The sequence below is a fragment of the Triticum aestivum genome, chromosome 4A, assembly GCF_018294505.1.
Source record: "Triticum aestivum cultivar Chinese Spring chromosome 4A, IWGSC CS RefSeq v2.1, whole genome shotgun sequence".
NCBI lineage: Eukaryota > Viridiplantae > Streptophyta > Magnoliopsida > Poales > Poaceae > Triticum > Triticum aestivum.
The window spans coordinates 621,798,369-621,816,783 of NC_057803.1; the positions used below are offsets into that span (position 1 = coordinate 621,798,369).

Here is an 18,415-nt window from a genome sequence, read left to right on the forward strand (position 1 = left end):
AAATTACTTTACTTTATTGCTAAACGTGTTAGCCATAGTAGTAGAAGTAATAGTTGGCGAGCAACTTCATGGAGACACGATGATGGAGATCATGATGATGGAGATCATGGTGTCATGTCGGTGACAAGATGATCATGGAGCCCCAAGATGGAGATCAAAGGAGCTATGTGATATTGGCCATATCATGTCACTATTATTATTTGATTGCATGTGATGTTTATCATGTTTTTGCATCTTGTTTACTTAGAACAACGGTAGTAAATCAGATGATCCCTCATAATAATTTCAAGAAAGTGTTCCCCCTAACTGTGCACCATTGCGACAGTTCGTTGTTTCGAAGCACCACGTGATGATAGGGTGTGATAGATTCCAACGTTCACATACAACGGGTGTAAGACAAATTTACACATGCAAACACTTAGGTTGACTTGACGAGCCTAGCATGTACAGACATGGCCTCGGAACAGAGAAGACCGAAAGGTCGAGCATGAGTCGTATAGAAGATACGATCAACATGAAGATGTTCACCGATGTTGACTAGTCCGTCTCACGTGATGATCGGACACGGCCTAGTTAACTCGGATCATGTTATACTTAGATGACTGGAGGGATGTCTATCTGAGTGGGAGTTCATTGAATAATTTGATTAGATCAACTTAATTATCATGAACTTAGTCTAAAATATTTACAATATGTCTTGTAGATCAAATGGCCAACGTTGTCCTCAACTTCAACGCGTTCCTAGAGAAAACCAAGCTGAAAGACGATGGCAGCAACTATACGGACTGGGTCCGGAACCTGAGGATCATCCTCATAACTGCCAAGAAAGATTATGTCCTACAAGCACCGCTAGGTGAAGCACCTGTTCTCCCTGCAGAGCAAGATGTTATGAACGCTTGGCAGGCATGTACCGATGACTACTCCCTCGTTCAGTGCGGCATGCTTTACAGCTTAGAGCCGGGGCTCCAAAAGCGTTTTGAGAGGCACGGAGCATATGAGATGTTCGAAGAGCTGAAAATGGGTTTTCAAGCTCATGCCCGGGTCGAGAGATATGAAGTCTCCGACAAGTTCTTCAGCTGTAAGACGGAGGAAAACAGTTCTGTCAGTGAGCACATACTCACTATGTCTGGGTTACATAACCGCTTGACTCAGCTGGGAGTTAATCTCCCGGATGACACGGTCATTGACAGAATCCTTGTCGCTTCCACCGAGCTACAAGAGCTTTGTGATGAACTTCAATATGCAGTGGATGGAAAAGACCATTCCTGAAGTATTTGCAATGCTGAAATCAGCAAAGGTAGAAGTCAAAAAGGAACATCAAGTGTTGATGGTGAATAAAACCACTAAGTTCAAGAAAGGCAAGGGTAAGAAAACCTTCAAGAAGGACGGCAAGGGAGTTGCCGCGCCCGGCAAGCAAGCTGCCGGGAAGAAGCCAAAGAATGGACCCAAGCCCGAGATTGAGTGCTTTTATTGTAAGGAAAGTGGTCACTAGAAGCGGAACTGCCCCAAATACTTAGCGGACAAGAAGGCCGGCAAAACAAAAGGTATATGTGATATACATGTAATTGATGTGTACCTTACCAGTACTCGTAGTAGCTCCTGGGTATTTGATACCAGTGCAGTTGCTCACATTTGTAACTCAAAGCAGGAGCTGCGGAATAAGCAGAGACTGGCGAAGAACGAGGTGATGATGCGTGTCGGGAATGGTTCCAAGGTCGATGTGATCACCGTCGGCACGCTACCTCTACATTTACCTACGGGATTGGTTTTAATCCTCAATAATTGTTATTTAGTGCCAGCTTTGAGCATGAACATTGTATCAGGATCTCGTTTAATACAAGATGGCTACTCATTTAAATCCGAGAATAATGGTTGTTCTATTTATATGAGAGATATGTTTTATGGTCATGCTCCGATGGTGAATGGTTTATTCTTAATGAATCTCGAGCGTAATGCTACACATATTCATAGTGTGAGTACCAAAAGATGTAAGGTTGATAATGATAGTCCCACATAATTGTGGCACTGCCGCCTTGGTCACATAGGTGTCAAACTCATGAAGAAGCTCCATGCAGATGGACTTTTAGAGTCTCTTGATTACGAATCATTTGAGACGTGCGAACCATGCCTCATGGGTAAAATGACCAAGACTCCGTTCTCAGGAACAATGGAGCGAGCAACCAACTTATTGGAAATCTTACATACTGATGTGTGCGGTCCAATGAGTGTTGAGGCTCGCGGTGGCTATCATTATGTTCTCACCCTCGCTGATGACTTGAGTAGATATGGATATATCTACTTAGTGAAGCACAAGTTTGAGACCTTTGACAAGTTCAAGGAATTTCAGAGTGAGGTTGAGAATCAACATGACAGGAAAATCAAGTTCCTGCGATCAGATCGTGCAGGAGAATACTTGAGTCACGAATTTGGCACACACTTAAAAAAATGTGGAATAGTTTCACAACTCACGCCACCTGGAACACCTTAGCGTAATGGTGTGTCCGACCGTCGTAATCGCACTCTATTAGATATGGTGCGATCTATGATGTCTCTTACCGATTTACCGCTTTCTTTTTGCGGCTATGCTTTAGAGACTGCCGCATTCACTTTAAATAGGGCTCAGTCGAAATCCGTTGAGACGACACCGTATGAATTATGGTTTGGGAGGAAACCTAAGCTGTCGTTTCTAAAAGTTTGGGGATGTGATGCTTATGTCAAGAAACTTCACCCTGAAAAGCTCGAACCCAAGTCGGAAAAATGCGTCTTCATAGGATACCCTAGAGATACTATTGGGTATACCTTCTACCTCAGATCCGAAGGAAAAATCTTTGTTGCCAAGAATGGATCCTTTCTAGAGAAGGATTTTCTCTCGAAAGAAGTAAGTGGGAGGAAAGTAGAACTTGATGAAGTATTACCTCTTGAACCGGAAAATGGCGCAACTCAAGAAAATGTTCCTGAGGTGCCTGCACCGACTAGAGAGGAAGTTAATGATGATGATCATGAAACTTCAGATCAAGTTGCTACTGAACTTCGTAGGTCCACAAGGACACGTTCCGCACCAGAGTGGTACGGCAACCCTGTCTTGGAAATCATGTTGTTAGACAACGGTGAACCTTCGAACTATGAAGAAGCGATGGCGGGCCCGGATTCCGACAAATGGCAGGAAGCCATGAAATCCGAGATAGGATCCATGTATGAAAACGAAGTATGGACTTTGACTGACTTGCCCGTTGAGCGGCGAGCCATAGAAAATAAATGGATCTTTAAGAAGAAGACAGACGCGGATGGTAATGTTACCATCTATAAAGCTCAGCTTGTCGCTAAGGGTTATCGACAAGTTCAAGGGGTTCACTACGATGAGACTTTCTCACCGGTAGCGAAGCTGAAGTCCGTCTGAATCATGTTAGATATTGCCGCATTCTATGATTATGAGATATGGCAAATGGACATCAAAACGGCATTCCTTAATGGTTTCCTTAAGGAAGAATTGTATATGATGCAGCCGGAAGGTTTTGTCGATCCTAAGAATGCTGACAAGGTGTGCAAGCTCCAACGCTCGATTTATGGGCTCGTGCAAGCATCTCGGAGTTGGAACATTCGCTTTGATGAGATGATCAAAGCGTTTGGGTTTATGCAGACTTATGGAGAAGCCTGCGTTTACAAGAAAGTGAGTGGGAGCTCTGTAGCATTTCTCATATTATATGTAGATGACATACTTTTGATGGGAAATGATATAGAGCTTTGGGACAGCATTAAGGCCTACTTGAATAAGAGTTTTTCAATGAAGGACCTTGGAGAAGCTGCTTATATATTAGGCATCAAGATCTATAGAGATATATCAAGACGCCTCATAGGTCTTTCACAAAGCACATACCTTGATAAGATATTGAAGAAGTTCAATATGGATCAGTCTAAGAAGGGGTTCTTGCCTGTGTTGCAAGGTGTGAAATTGAGCTCAGCTCAATGTCCGACCACGGCAGAAGATATAGAAGAGATGAGGGTCATCCCCTATGCCTCTGCCATAGGTTCTATTATGTATGCCATGATGTGTACCAGACCCGATGTAAACCTTGCCGTAAGTTTGGTAGGTAGGTACCAAAGTAATCCCGGCAAGGAACACTGGATAGCGGTCAAGAATATCCTGAAGTACCTGCAAAGGACTAAGGAAATGTTTCTCGTTTATGGAGGTGACGAAGAGCTCGTCGTAAAGGGTTACGTCGACGCTAGCTTCGACACAGATCTGGATGACTCTAAGTCACAAACCGGATACGTGTATATTTTGAATGGTGGGGCAGTAAGCTGGTGCAGTTGCAAGCAGAGCGTCGTGGCGGGATCTACATGTGAAGCGGAGTACATGGCAGCCTTGGAGGTAGCGCATGAAGCAATTTGGGTGAAGGAGTTCATCGCCGACCTAGGAGTCATACCCAATGCGTCGGGGCCGATCAAACTCTTCTGTGACAACACTGGAGCTATTGCACTTGCCAAGGAGCCCAGGTTTCACAAGAAGACCAGGCACATCAAGCGTCGCTTCAACTCCATTCATGAAAATGTTCAAGATGGAGACATAGATATTTGTAAAGTACATACGGACCTGAATGTAGCAGATCCATTGACTAAACCTCTCCCTAGATCAAAACATGATCAACACCAGAATTCCATGGGTGTTCGATTCATCACAATGTAACTAGATTATTGACTCTAGTGCAAGTGGGAGACTGTTAGAAATATGCCCTAGAGGCAATAATAAAAGGATTATTATTATATTTCCTTGTTCATGATAATTGTCTTTTATTCATGCTATGATTGTGTTATACGGAAATCGTGATACATGTGTGAATACATAGACACCAACATGTCCCTAGTAAGCCTCTAATTGACTAGCTCGTTGATCAACAGATAGTCATGGTTTCCTGGCTATGGACATTGGATGTCATTGATGACGAGATCACATCATTAGAAGAATGATGTGATGGACAAGACCCAATCTTAAACATAGCACAAGATCGTATAGTTCGTTTGCTAGAGTTTTTCCAATGTCAAGTATCTTTTCCTTAGACCATGAGATCGTGTAACTCCCGGATACCGTAGGAGTGCTTTGGGTGTACCAAACGTCACAACATAACTGGGTGACTATAAAGGTATACTACGGGTATCTCCGAAAGTGTCTGTTGGGTTGACACGGATCAAGACTGGGATTTGTCACTCCGTATGACAGAGAGGTATCTCTGGGCCCACTCGGTAATGCATCATCATAATGAGCTCAAAGTGACCAAGTGTCTGGTCACGGGATCATGCATTACGGTACGAGTAAAGTGACTTGCCGGTAACGAGATTGAACGAGGTATTGGGATACCGACGATCGAATCTCGGGCAAGTAACATACCGATTGACAAAGGGAATTGTATACGGGGTTGCTTGAATCCTCGACATCGTGGTTCATCCGATGAGATCATCGAGGAGCATGTCGGAGCCAACATGGGTATCCAGATCCCGCTGTTGGTTATTGACCGAAGAGCCATCTCGGTCATGTCTACATATCTCCCGAACCCGTAGGGTATACACACTTAAGGTTCGGTGACACTAGGGTTGTAGAGATATGTATATGCAGTAACCCGAAAGTTGTTCGGAGTCCCGGATGAGATCCCGGACGTCACGAGGAGTTACAGAATGGTTCGGAGGTAAAGTATTATATATAGGAAGTGCTATTTCGGCCATCGGGACAAGTTTCGGGGTCACCGGTATTGTACCGGGACCACCGGAAGGGTCCCGAGGGTCCACCAGGTGGGGCCACCTATCCCGGAGGGCCCCATGGGCTGAAGTGGGAGGGGAACCAGCCCCTAGTGGGCTGGTGTGCCCCCCTTGGGCCTTCCCCCTGCGCCTAGGGTTGGGAACCCTAGGGTGGGGGCGCCCCACTTGCCTTGGGGGGCACTCCACCCCCCTTGGCCGCCGCCCCCTTGGGAGATTGGATCTCCAGGGCCGGCACCCCCCCTGGGGACCCTATATACAGAGGGGGGACGGAGGGCAGCCGCACCCATGCCCCTGGCGCCTCCCTCTCCCCTCCAACACCTCCTTCTCCTCCTCCGTAGAGAACGGCGAAGCCCTGCTGCGGTGACTACTGCATCCACCACCACGCCGTCGTGCTGCTGGATCTTCATCAACCTCTCCCCCCCCTTGCTGGATCAAGAAGGAGGAGACGTCACGCTGACCGTACGTGTGTTTAACACGGAGGTGCCGTCCGCTCGGCGCTAGGATCTTCGGTGATTTGGATCACGTCGAGTATGACTTCCTCATCCCCGTTCTTTGAACGCTTCCGCTCGTGATCTACAAAGGTATGTAGATGCAGTCCGATCACTCGTTGCTAGATGAACTCCTAGATGGATCTTGGTGAAACCGTAGGAATTTTTTTGTTTTCTGCAACGTTCCCTAATAGTGCTGTGAGTTCTGCTTCCATTGTTGACCTTGTTAAGATGGTCTGCTTGTAAGACTTCCAAGAAACAACGCCACCTCCATGAGTGAATACATAACCGCTCGTGGCCTTTATCTCTTCAGCATCTGAGATCCAGTTTGAGTCACTATACCCTTCAAGCACCTTTGGATGCCCGGTGTAGTGAATTCCATAATTTGCAGTGCCTTTCAAATAACGCAAAACTCTCTCTAGAGCTTTCCAATGCACATCTCCTGGTTTTGAGACAAACCGACTCAGTTTGCTAACAACAAAAGAGATGTCAGGTCTTGTAGCACTTGCTAAGTACATAAGCGACCCAATAATGTGAGAATATTTCAATTGATCTCTAGCAATTCTTCGATTCTTTCGAAGTAACACACTCACATCATATGGTGTTGGAGAGGGCTTGCAGTAACTATAGCCAAATCCACTCAAGATCTTTTTCACATAGTGAGATTGAAGCAATGTAATCCCACCATCATCGTCTCTCAGCAACTTGATGTTCAGAATGACATCAGCCACTCCTAAATCCTTCATCTCAAAACAACGAGATAGGAAATCCTTGACCTCCTTAATAACTTTCAGATTTGTTCCGAAAATTAGTATGTCATCAACATACAAGCACAGGATAAATCCCTCGCCCCCACCATGGCGATAATACACACATTTGTCAGATTCGTTCACAACAAAGCCTGCAGCTGTTAAAGTTCTTTCAAACTTCTCATGCCACTGTTTGGGTGCTTGCTTAAGTCCGTACAAAGACTTCAGCAACTTGCACACTTTCCCTTCCTGACCATCTAGTACAAACCCATCTGGTTGTTCCATATAAATTTCCTCGTCCAACTCTCCATTTAGGAAAGCAGTCTTAACATCCATTTGATGAATGAAAAGACCATGCGAGGCAACTAGTGAAAGTAGAACTCGAATAGTGGTCAGTCGAGCCACAGGTGAGTAAGTATCAAAGAAGTCTTCCCCTTCCTTTTGGGTATAACCCTTAGCCACAAGCCGAGCCTTGTTCTTTTCAATAGTACCATCAGGCCTAAGCTTCTTCTTGAATACTCATTTACATCCTATAGGTTTGCACCCATAAGGACGATCAGTTATCTCCCAAGTTTCATTCCTAAGATGGAATCCATCTCGCTACGAACCGCTTCCTTCCAGTAGTCAGCATCTTCAGATGCATAAGCCTCTGAAATAGAACTGGGAGTGTCATCTATGAGATACACAAGAAAATCATCACCAAAGGACTTTGCAGTCCTCTGTCTCTTGCTCCTAGTAAGAACTTCATTGTTTTCCTCCACAGGACTTTCAAAGTTTTCCATCGAAATGGCAGGTTTGGTAATTGTAACTGGTTCCTGATTCGATGAACTAGGCATCTCCTGATTAGATGAGGCAGCCATATCCTTCATGGGAAAGATATCTTCAAAGAAAGTCGCATCATTCGACTCCATGATCGTACCGACATGCATGTCAGGTACCTCAGATTTTACAACCAAGAATCTATAGCCAATGCTATGAAAAGCATATCCCAGGAAAACACAATCCACAGTCTTTGGTCCAAGCTTCCGCTTCTTTGGAATTGGAACATTGACTTTCGCCAAACAACCCCATGTTCGTAGATAAGAGAGTTTTAACCTTTTCTTCTCCCATTCCTCGAATGGAGTTATCTCTTTGTTCTTTGTGGGAACTCATTTAGGACATGACATGCCATCAATATCGCCTCCCCCCACCATGCCTTGGAGAGACCCGATGTGTCTAACATGGCATTAACCAAATCAGTTAGAGTATGGTTCTTTCTTTCGGCCACCCCATTTAACTGAGGTGAATAGGGAGGCGTCCTCTCATGAATTATACCATGTTCCGCACAAAAAGCATTAAATTCATTGGAAAAATACTCTCCACCATGGTCGGACCTAAGCCTCTTGATTTTTCAATCAAGTTGGTTTTCCACTTCAGCTTTATAGATCTTGAATAAGTTCAAAGCCTCATCCTTAGATTTCAGAAGATACACAAGACAGTATCTCGTGAAGTCATCAATTAACATCATGAAATATTTCTTTCCACCTTTTGTCAACACACCATTCATTTCACATAGATCTGAATGTATGAGCTCTAGTGGTGCAAGATTTCTTATTTCCGTAGTCGTGTGAGACTTACGAGGTTTCTTAGCTTGCACACACACTTGACACTTAGATCCCTTGAGGGGGTGAAACTAGGGATTAAGTTCAACTTCGCTAGTCGCGACATGCAACCAAAGTTAACATGACAAAGACGTGAATGCCACACATTGGATTCACTATTGTTGCAAATATGATTAACAATTTTATTGCAAACGTCTGATATGGATAAACGAAACAAGCCCATGACTCATGGACTTTACCAACAAAGGTTCCATACTTGGATATTACAAATTTATTTGACTCAAAGACAAGCTTGAAGCCATCTCTACACAGAAGAGATCCGCTAACAAGATTTTTATTGACGGAAGGGACATAATGCACGTTCTTCAGCCGCACGATCTTCCCCGAAGTAAACTTTAGATCGACCGTGCCAACACCACGAACAGAAGCACTTGAACCGTTGCCCATCAGCACAGTTGAAGTCCCTACGGTCTGATAAGACAAAAACATGGAAATATCACCGCATACATGCACATTAGCACCCGTGTCAATCAACCAATCAGGAGAATGACATACTGAAAGAATAGTGGGAAATATACCATACCCAACATCCTTCATGTCAGTGTCTCCAATGACAACATTAGCGGTCTTGCCGCCTTTCCCAGGATGACGCTTGTCATAGCGATTCGGGCAACTAGGAGCCCAATGATCAGGATCCCCACACACATGACAAGCACCTTTCTTCTTGCCATTCTTCTTCTTGAAGTTCATGTGTTGCACATCCTTATTCTTCCCATCAAACTTGCTTTTCCATCAAACTTTCCCTTGTTCTTGAGCTTGTGGGGCTGGAAGTTCTGCTTCTGTACCACATTGGCACTAGATCCTCCCTCAATACCTCGAGCACGTGTGTCCTTTGCTCTCGCCTTTTCTTCCACATCAAGAGTGCCAATGAGATCCGGGACGGAAAACTCCTGCCTCTTATGCTTCAACAAGGTAGCAAAGTTCCTCCATGAAGGAGGAAGCTTAGTGATGATACCTCCGGCAACAAACTTGTCTGGTAGCATACAACTGAAGTGCTCAAGTTCTCTAGCAAATGACTGTATCTCATGATCTTGCTCAACCACAGAGCGCTCTTCAGTCATCCTGTAATCATAGAATTGCTCCATGATGTACAGCTCAGTGCCAGCATCCGAGACCCCAAACTTTGCCTCGAGTGCATCCCACATATCTTTTCCATTATCAATTGACGCATAAGCATCAACTATGTTCTCACCAAGAACACTCAAGAGAGCAGCCTTAAACAGAGTATTCATTTTCTGAAAAGCTTGTGCCCGTTGAGCATCAAGATCTCTTTCAGGTTTGCCGAGAGTGGCGTCATAGCAACTCATGGTTTCAAACCATAAGACTGCTCTCACGCGCCACCTCTTATAGTGGATACCCTCAAACATAGGAGGTCTCATGGAAGCAGCAAAACCACTCGGGGTAAATTGCCTATGAGAAGGTTTTTGGATTGTTGGAAATATGAGCAATTTACCGAATGATTTTATTAACAGAAATACTAGATAAAGCATGACTAATATAGTAGAGATAAAATAAGTCATGCATTCGGACAGAGAGAAGGTAAAGAGCATCTGCATATATGAACTTGAACTAAACACATCTAGAACAGACACTAGATGAAGTTGCATATATGAAGTAGAACCTAACACATGTAGGACGTAAAGTAGAGCAAAAAACTGTGTCATGACATCTAACAGAAAGAGCAAGAACACGTACGGGACAGCATCAGTAGAAGTGCTGGACTTGGGGTCGGTGTCCTCGCCTGCCATGTCGTCGAGGAGGTCGTGGACGTCGGGGAAGAAGTCGTCGTCGGGGAAGTAGTCGTCGGCGACCGGATCATCCGTGATGAAGCAGCCAGTAGTCGCGCTGAGCGCTCCCCAAAAACTTTATCACCCTTCTCCCGTACAGGACTCAAAAGGTGCGGCTTCAGAGGCCTACTGTCCCGACCTGCGGTGCAAGCCGCAAACCGGGATGGGGAAGATCGTAGCAGCAGCGCAGTGCTCAGGAACTTGTGGCGAGAGGAGGAAGAGCTTCTGGTGCGTCTCTCTAGAAGGAGCGACCTCCCTTTTATAGGCGCAAGAGAAGGAGGCGAGAGGGCAACGACGGGAGGCGAAATGAAGAGACAAGGACGAAGCGAACAGCCAGCATCCGAAGGGCTGCACCGTTCTCATAAGAATTCCACTTTCGCAAAAATCTTTTTAGCTTCCGTGTGACCTTTCGTATACCCGCAGTGCGTGGCAAACATTTATATATCGGTTCGGCTCATTCCTGCAACCCGCGGCGAGGCGGACGGCGGCGCGGCGAGGCGGGCGGTGGAGGAGGAGCGCGCGTGGATATCCCTCTTGTTCTCATGCTCGTACAAGTGGGGAAATAACCTCCCTTATAAGGAGGTCCAACTCCCACTAAACTAGCAATGTGGGACTAAACTTTAGTAGTATCCCTTGCCTTGCACAAATGGACTAAGTGGGCCTTTAAAATTTATTAGGAATTTCTGAAATAGGACTGCCCAAAATAAACTAAATTCCAGCAACATGTTCACAAACTTAAAAGAAAAACACTCTAGTAAGGAATGACGTGAGGAAGGAATGTGGTTGGTTTCATCTTATCTTATATTTACTAATTGGAGGCACACGTTAATCCTAGAAAAACTAACTAACTAATTAACTAATTAACAGAGTCCCGAACGACCACGTCTCAGTTTTGTAGAAAAAAATAGCATTCCTTTTACCATAGAAAAAAAAATTAACATACCTTTTTCCCTACGTATAAAAAGTGTCCCCAACTTAAAGAGAAAGAGTGTCCAACTCCAACGCTCCCACGTCTAAGTTTTATGAAAGAAAGAAGAATATGCCAAACAAGGACATGTACAAATACGAAGACATCAGGCACGTAAAAAAAACTCCTCTAGCCTCACGTCAAAAGAGTTCACAAAGGGACCTCAAGCCTCATGGTTAAAAAAGAAATTCTAGGCCTGATTTTTAAAGGAAAGGGTAGATCTATTAGAAGATGTTATCTGAATAAAATAAAACTACACATACTATAGAAAGACACTGAGCGTTTCTGAAAAAAAACATGCCTTCTTCCGACACGTAGGAAAATGAGTCCCCCAGCTAAAAATAAAAAAAAAAGTCTCCAACACGCACGTCTAAGTTCTATGAAAATAAAAACAATGTGCCAAACAAATACGCGAACAAATATGAAGATCTCAGGCACATGAATAAAGAGTCGCCAGGCCTCTCATTAAAAAGAGTCGACATCTCAATCCCCAGAAAACTCATACACATACAAAAAAGATGGATCCCAAGCGTCATGGTCAAAAGAGAGAGTTTACGCCTGATTTTGAAAAAAAGGTAGCTGTCGGATATGTTGGGGGCACCATAGATACTCAGGGATCATATGCTAGCCAGTCTGTGGCGCAACTGACATTGACGACAAAGTTTGTTTCCTTGGGCAGTAACTTGCATGTCTTCGACAGTTGATTCCCTAATCTCTACTTCCTCTTGGTCCCTCTACTCCTCTCTTTGACATCAATTTTCCTCCAATCTCTACTTGATAAAGTGGGAATAGCTTTTAGGTCAATGGAACGAAATTAATTGATTTTACGTGCCTCAGATTTATGGATCTTTGAAAATCGATGCTTCTTTGGTGATCCGATATGTATTTACCTGTTTCCACAAGGTTTCCAATACCTTAAGCATGTCAGCCAATAAATCAATGTGTCTTTGGTAACATTTTTCATGAATAATTTTTATGCTAAGAAAACAAACATTTGCATGTTTTCAATACTAATATTAGAGATTATAATTCCCTGCAATTTAAACAATTAAAAAAATTGGCATTGGTACTTCTATTGTTGCGTGTCTCCCTAATTAACTAGCCCATGCTGCAGCACGAGTTGATGACTTGTGATACTAATGGGTATTCTGAAAATTGAAGCACGAAAGTGAGGCCTTAGTGCAAAAATGCCACAGCTTACCTCACAATCGTTAGATGCAAATCTGATGATTAGAAATGACGAATTACACACACACCATCATCATCAACTGAGTCTTTTATAGGAGTAGAGATAGATCATTTTCTTTTCATTGTGAGAGGTACAGCTCATACATGCTTGAACTTTGAACAGTACACGCATTATATATAAGGACGGCCGGAAACACCAGGCATCGTTTGTTCTTTATTTTAAACACGAGGGCCCGTTATGCTCTTTCATTAATTTGGGCCACATCAAGACAGATCCGGCTTGCAACTGGTGGCCTGCGGCGCGCCCGATGGCGTCTAGATTTGGCTAGACAGCGTCGTGGGCAAAACAAACGCTTGTTTGTTTAGTCCCACATCATCCATCCTGGGACAGTCGGACTGGTTTATAAGGCAGAGCGCGGCAGCTAGCATCGTCCCTCCGGGAACATCCGATTAAATTGGAACGATACAGAGAAGATTAGCATGGCCCCTGCGCAAGGATGACACGCACAAATTGAGAAATGGTCCAATTTTTTTGAGATTTTTCGCGCAAGTCCCTGGAGCCTTCTTTCTTGCACTTGCATGTCACCCAGGGCATAAAAACCGAAGACCGAAGACCAAAACCGAAAAGACCGAGACCGAACCCGAAAAGACCAAAACCGAAAAGACCGAATAAAAAACGGTCTGCAGAATGCTAAGACCGAACTAAATATGGTTTGTTCGGTCGTGATGTATTGAGGACCGAACAGCCCGTATAAACCAAATAGCCCAACCGTGCAAGATATTTGTTAACCTAAAGCCCATCTAGCTCCCGTCTTCACCTCACCTCTCAGAGACAGAGGCACAGAGACGCATGCCGCTTCACTCGCCTCCTCTTTTCTCCCCCTCGACGAACCCTAGCCGCCACCCACCGGCCGCCGCTCTGGCCTGATGCCCCGTGAGCTGTGAGACGTGACGACCGCCGCCACGAGGCGCACATCGCCTGCGCCTCCCCGACTGATGAAGAACGACACCCTGAGCCACGACCCGGGTAGGGACAGGTGACGACCGGTGCCCCGTGCGTGCCGCCGTGCCCTGTGCTGCCGTGCGGCGGGCCGCCAACCCCGACCCTCCTGCTCGTTCTCCGTGGCACTTCCATCCACCGCCAGTGTAGCAGCTGGCTGCTGCCATTCGTCACCACCACACCACTCGTCCTCTTCCATGCCGGTCGCCAGCTCGCCGTCTTCTGTCCTCTTCTGGTGCTCAACCTCACAACTGAAGGTGAGCAAGCTACTACTTCTCCTTGTGTGCATCTGTGATGTACATATTGTTGTTCATTTAAGTTCATCAATATATTGTTCATGTTCTATGATGTTCAGCTTTTGTGATGTATAAATTCAAGTAGATGTAGTTGTTGTTGGAATGCTCAATACCTTTAAAATGTTCTGATTTGGAGGACTTGATTATATGCACTTTATGTTCTGATTTGCTCATGTCAATGTTGTTTGACAGACCAATCTCCTCTTTTTTTTGTAGATGTTTTCTATATCGGAATCTGAACATGATGAGTTGAACGAGAAAGATGACACATTTATGAGTATAGAGGCAGAGGCGGATGCAGAAGCAGCCGCTGCAGTAGCATGTGATGAGTCTGTCTTACGTAGTATCATTGAAGATGAAGATGCCGAACCAAATATTGTCGAAGGTGCCAATCTAGAAGCTACTCAAGATGACAAGCCAAAAGGACGGAAGCAAATGGCGTCAAGATCAGAAATCTGGGAGCATTTCACCAAAGTTTTTGATGATAAGGGGTTAGTGAAGGAAGGAATGTGCAAGTATTGTGACCGACCAATTCAAGCTGCTACAACATGCAATGGGACAACAGCAATGTGCATGCACTTTGGTATATGCAAGCGCAATCCGGATAGGAAATTGGATCCAAATCAGACCACTTTGCAAGCAACTCCGGGAGATGCCATTAGCACTCGGAGATATGATGCAGATGCAGTTAGGAAGGCATTTCCTGTAATGGTCATAGAGGATGAGCTACCTTTTGCATTTGGTGAAAAATCTGGATTCAGAAAATTCATTTTAGTTGCTTTCCCCCACTTTAGTCCACCATCAAGAAGAACTTGTACCAGGGACACTGTGAAAATTTATCTAGATGAGAAGTCCAAGTTGAAAAAGTTTTTCAAAGAGAATTGTGGAAGTGTGTGTGTAACCACGAATTGTTGGACTTCTCAGCAGCAAGATGGCTATATGGTAGTGACTTCACACTTTATTGAAGAACACTGGAAATATCATAAGAAGATTACAAATTTCATCATGGTGAAGGGCCACAAGGGGAAGGATCTTGGGAAGAACTTGCAGAGATGTTTGATGGAATGGGGGTTAGAGAGAGTTATGACAGTCACCGTCGATAATGCGAGCAATAATGATGGCTGCATTGTTCACTTGAGAAAGTGTTTGGTTGAGGCTAAAACTAGCATAGCTGATGGAAAGTTTCTGCATATGAGATGCGCGACACATATTGTCAACCTTATTGTACAAGATGCCCTAAAAGAAGTTGAACTTTCAATCAAACGTGTCCGAGCTGCTGTCCGATACATCAAGAATGGGACTTCTCGGTTGGTAAAGTTCAAGGAGCTAGCATTGAAAGAGAAGGTTCAGAGCAAGGCATTCTTGAACCTAGATGTATGCACTCGTTGGAACTCAACTTACATAATGTTGAAGGCTTCCGTCATCTATGCAAAGGTGTTCACAAGGTATTGTGAAGATGACCCATTGTATGGGTTAGACTTGTCTCAAGATAGAGGAGGATTTGGGTATCCAGATGATATGGATTGGGAAAATGCTAGGAAAATGGCTGCCTTTCTTGGGCATTTTTATAATCTTACCATTCGTGTGTTGGCCTCACTTCATGTCACTTCCAACAACTTTCTTTTCGAGGTTGGCAATGTACACATCTTGGTTCAAAATTGGATGAGCAGTACAGATCCTTTGCAAAAAGCTATGGCAGAGAGGATGAAAGAAAAGTTTGATAAAAATATTGGGGGTCTTAGCATGAGAATGAATAAGTGAAGGAGCAGGGTCCTATTGTGAATGAAAGAGGGAAAGGGAAGAAGAAGGAGAAGGATAAGGATAAGGAGAAGGAAAATCTCAACTTGCTAATTTTTGTTGCTGCAGCTCTTGATCCAAGATATAAGCTATCTGATTTTAATATATAGGCTGACTACTTTGGAATTTTTTGGTGCTGAGTGTGGAGAGAAGGTGTGATTTTCTGTTAACAAATGTGTTCGTGATTTGTTTGAAGAATACCGAGTAAGATTAACTACACCGGAACCAATAACACCAGCCTATAGCCAAGTACCACTAGAAGGAGGAGGAGCAAGTATGATGAAGCAACTAATTGCAAGCAGGTTGATGCAAAATAATAGTGGAGGAAGTGCAAGTAGTAAATCTGAGCTTGAAAAATACCTTGCCGAAGACTCTGAAGACCCTGACAAAAAATGACATCCTAGGATGGTGGAAAGAGAATTCATCTAGGTTCCCAATCTTGGCAAATATGGATCGTGATATTCTTGCTATCCCCATTACAACGGTGGCTTCCGAGTCAGCCTTTAGCACAAGTGGATGCATACTTGATGACTTTAGGACATCTCTAACTCTATTTATGGTACATGCTTTAGTTTGTACGCAAGGCTGAGAAGGTCAACAAATCCTGTCGACATCAAGGAGAACTTGGAAGAATTAGAAGTGCTAGAAAAAGTTAAATCAATTAGCCAACTTGTCCATACATGATAGCAGATTACTTGTACCAAACCAATCACATACTAGCAGATTACTTATATACACGACATACTAATATATATGCATGACTTGTCAACTTTAGTAGATTGAAGATTACTTACCAACACTAAGATTATGAATTTGATTAAATCTACTTGTTGCAGAGTTGATTGAAGAATTTGGTGACAAGGTGAAGCGAAAGCGCAAGGTCAATGGTGATGTTGTTGCTTCTTCCATGGCCAAGTCGACCAACAAAGTGAGATCCACATCCACTCATGGTTGAACTAAAATCATGTGGAATGTGTTCTATGTTCGTTATCTTGTGCTTGTAATTTGTGACCAAACTTGAGAATTGAGAACTGAGAGTGAGAGTACTTTGTTGACGTCAAGTACTATGTGGTTTGCTGCTTATGCCAAGTATTGAACTTATGTGGAATCTTATGTTCGCTGGTTGCTGTCGCATTGAAATCATGTACTGAACTTGATTTGTATGATGCCAAGTACTATGTTGTCAAGTACTATGTGGTGGTGTTACTTGCCTGTTTGTTGCTGCTTGTTATCTTCTTACTTCCTGTCAAATATAAATGATTATGCATGCATGAATCTTGTTGCTGCACCATGAATCATGTCTTCTTACTTTGTGTCGTATGAATGTTTTTTACTTGCTGTCAAATATAAAGAAGTTATGGTACTTTGTTACTTGCTGTTGGTACTTTGTTACTTGCTGTCAAATGTAAATTACTGCCAAATGTAAACATGTATTGGTACAGCCATACAGGAAGTAATAGGAATGTAGTGGTGCAGGAAGTAACACTGATATTAGTTGTAGCAAATTAATTTGGTCTGTTTGGTCGGGACCAAAAACCGAATAGTAAAGACCGAAGACCGAATAGTGAAGAATCGAAAAGACCGAAATTATTTCGGTCTTTAATTCTGGAAGACCGAATTCTTGGAAGACCGAAAAGACCGAACCAAACAAACCGAAAAGACCGAACGCCCGGGGCTTTGCATGTGTTGCTATTCCTACAAAAAGGCCCTTTAGTTTCCTTTCTCTATCAGAGAGGTCCACAATACTGCCTTTTTAAATTTAGATCCACATGCTTTCTCTTCTTTCTTATTGCATATACAACCTTTATGTAGTAACTTTTTAGCTTGTTAATCTATTATCACACGTTTCTGGATTAGTCTTCCGTTTCAGTCCTCCTACATGTAGTGTATTCCTTCAATTTTTTATTGTCTTTATTCCTTCTTATCTTATATTTACTAATTGGTGGTACCATACGAGCCTTCATGTTAATCCTAGAAAAACTAACTAATTAACCATTGGATCTGTAATTCAAAAAATCTTTAGCCATTGGATGTACGTAATACACAGACAGAGTCCCGAACGACCACGTCTCAGTTTTGTAGAAAAAAATAGCATTCCTTTTACCATAGAAAAAAATAGCGTACCTTTTCCCTATGTATAAAAAGTGTCCCCAACTTAAAGAGAAAGAGTGTCCAACTCCAACGCTCCCACGTCTAAGTTTTATGAAAGTAAGAAGAATATGCCAAACAAGGACATGTACAAATATGAAGACATCAGGCTCGTAAAAAAAACTCCTCTAGCCTCACGTTAAAAGAGTTCACAGAGGGACCTGAAGCCTTATGGTTAAAAAAGAAAGTCTAGGACTGATTTTTAAAGGAAAGGGTAGATCTATTAGAAGATGTTATGTGAATAAAAGAAATCACATACTACAGAAAGACAATGAGCATTTCTCAAAAAAACATGCCTTCTTCCCACACGTAGGAAAATGAGTCCCCTAGCTAAAAAAATAGTCTCCAACACGCACGTCTAAGTTCTATGAAAATAAAAACAATGTGCCAAACAAATACGCGTACAAATATGAAGATCTCACGCACATCAATAAGGAGTCGCCAGGCCTCTCATTAAAAAGAGTCGACATCTCAATCCCCAAAAAATTCATGCACGCACAAAAAAGATAGATCCCAAGCGTGATGGTCAAAAGAGAGAGTTTACGCGTGATTTTGAAAAAAAGATAGCTGTCGGATATGTTGGTGG

At 43.4% G+C, this 18,415-nt stretch overlaps 1 non-coding gene across 1 annotated transcript; it reads left to right on the top strand.

The window, feature by feature from the left end:
- The first annotated feature begins 13,018 nt into the window (after window positions 1–13,018).
- Window positions 13,019–13,121, top strand: LOC123088772 (U6 spliceosomal RNA). The gene has a single exon (XR_006442080.1). It is a non-coding gene; the product is annotated as a U6 spliceosomal RNA (small nuclear RNA).
- Window positions 13,122–18,415: the final 5,294 nt, after the last annotated feature.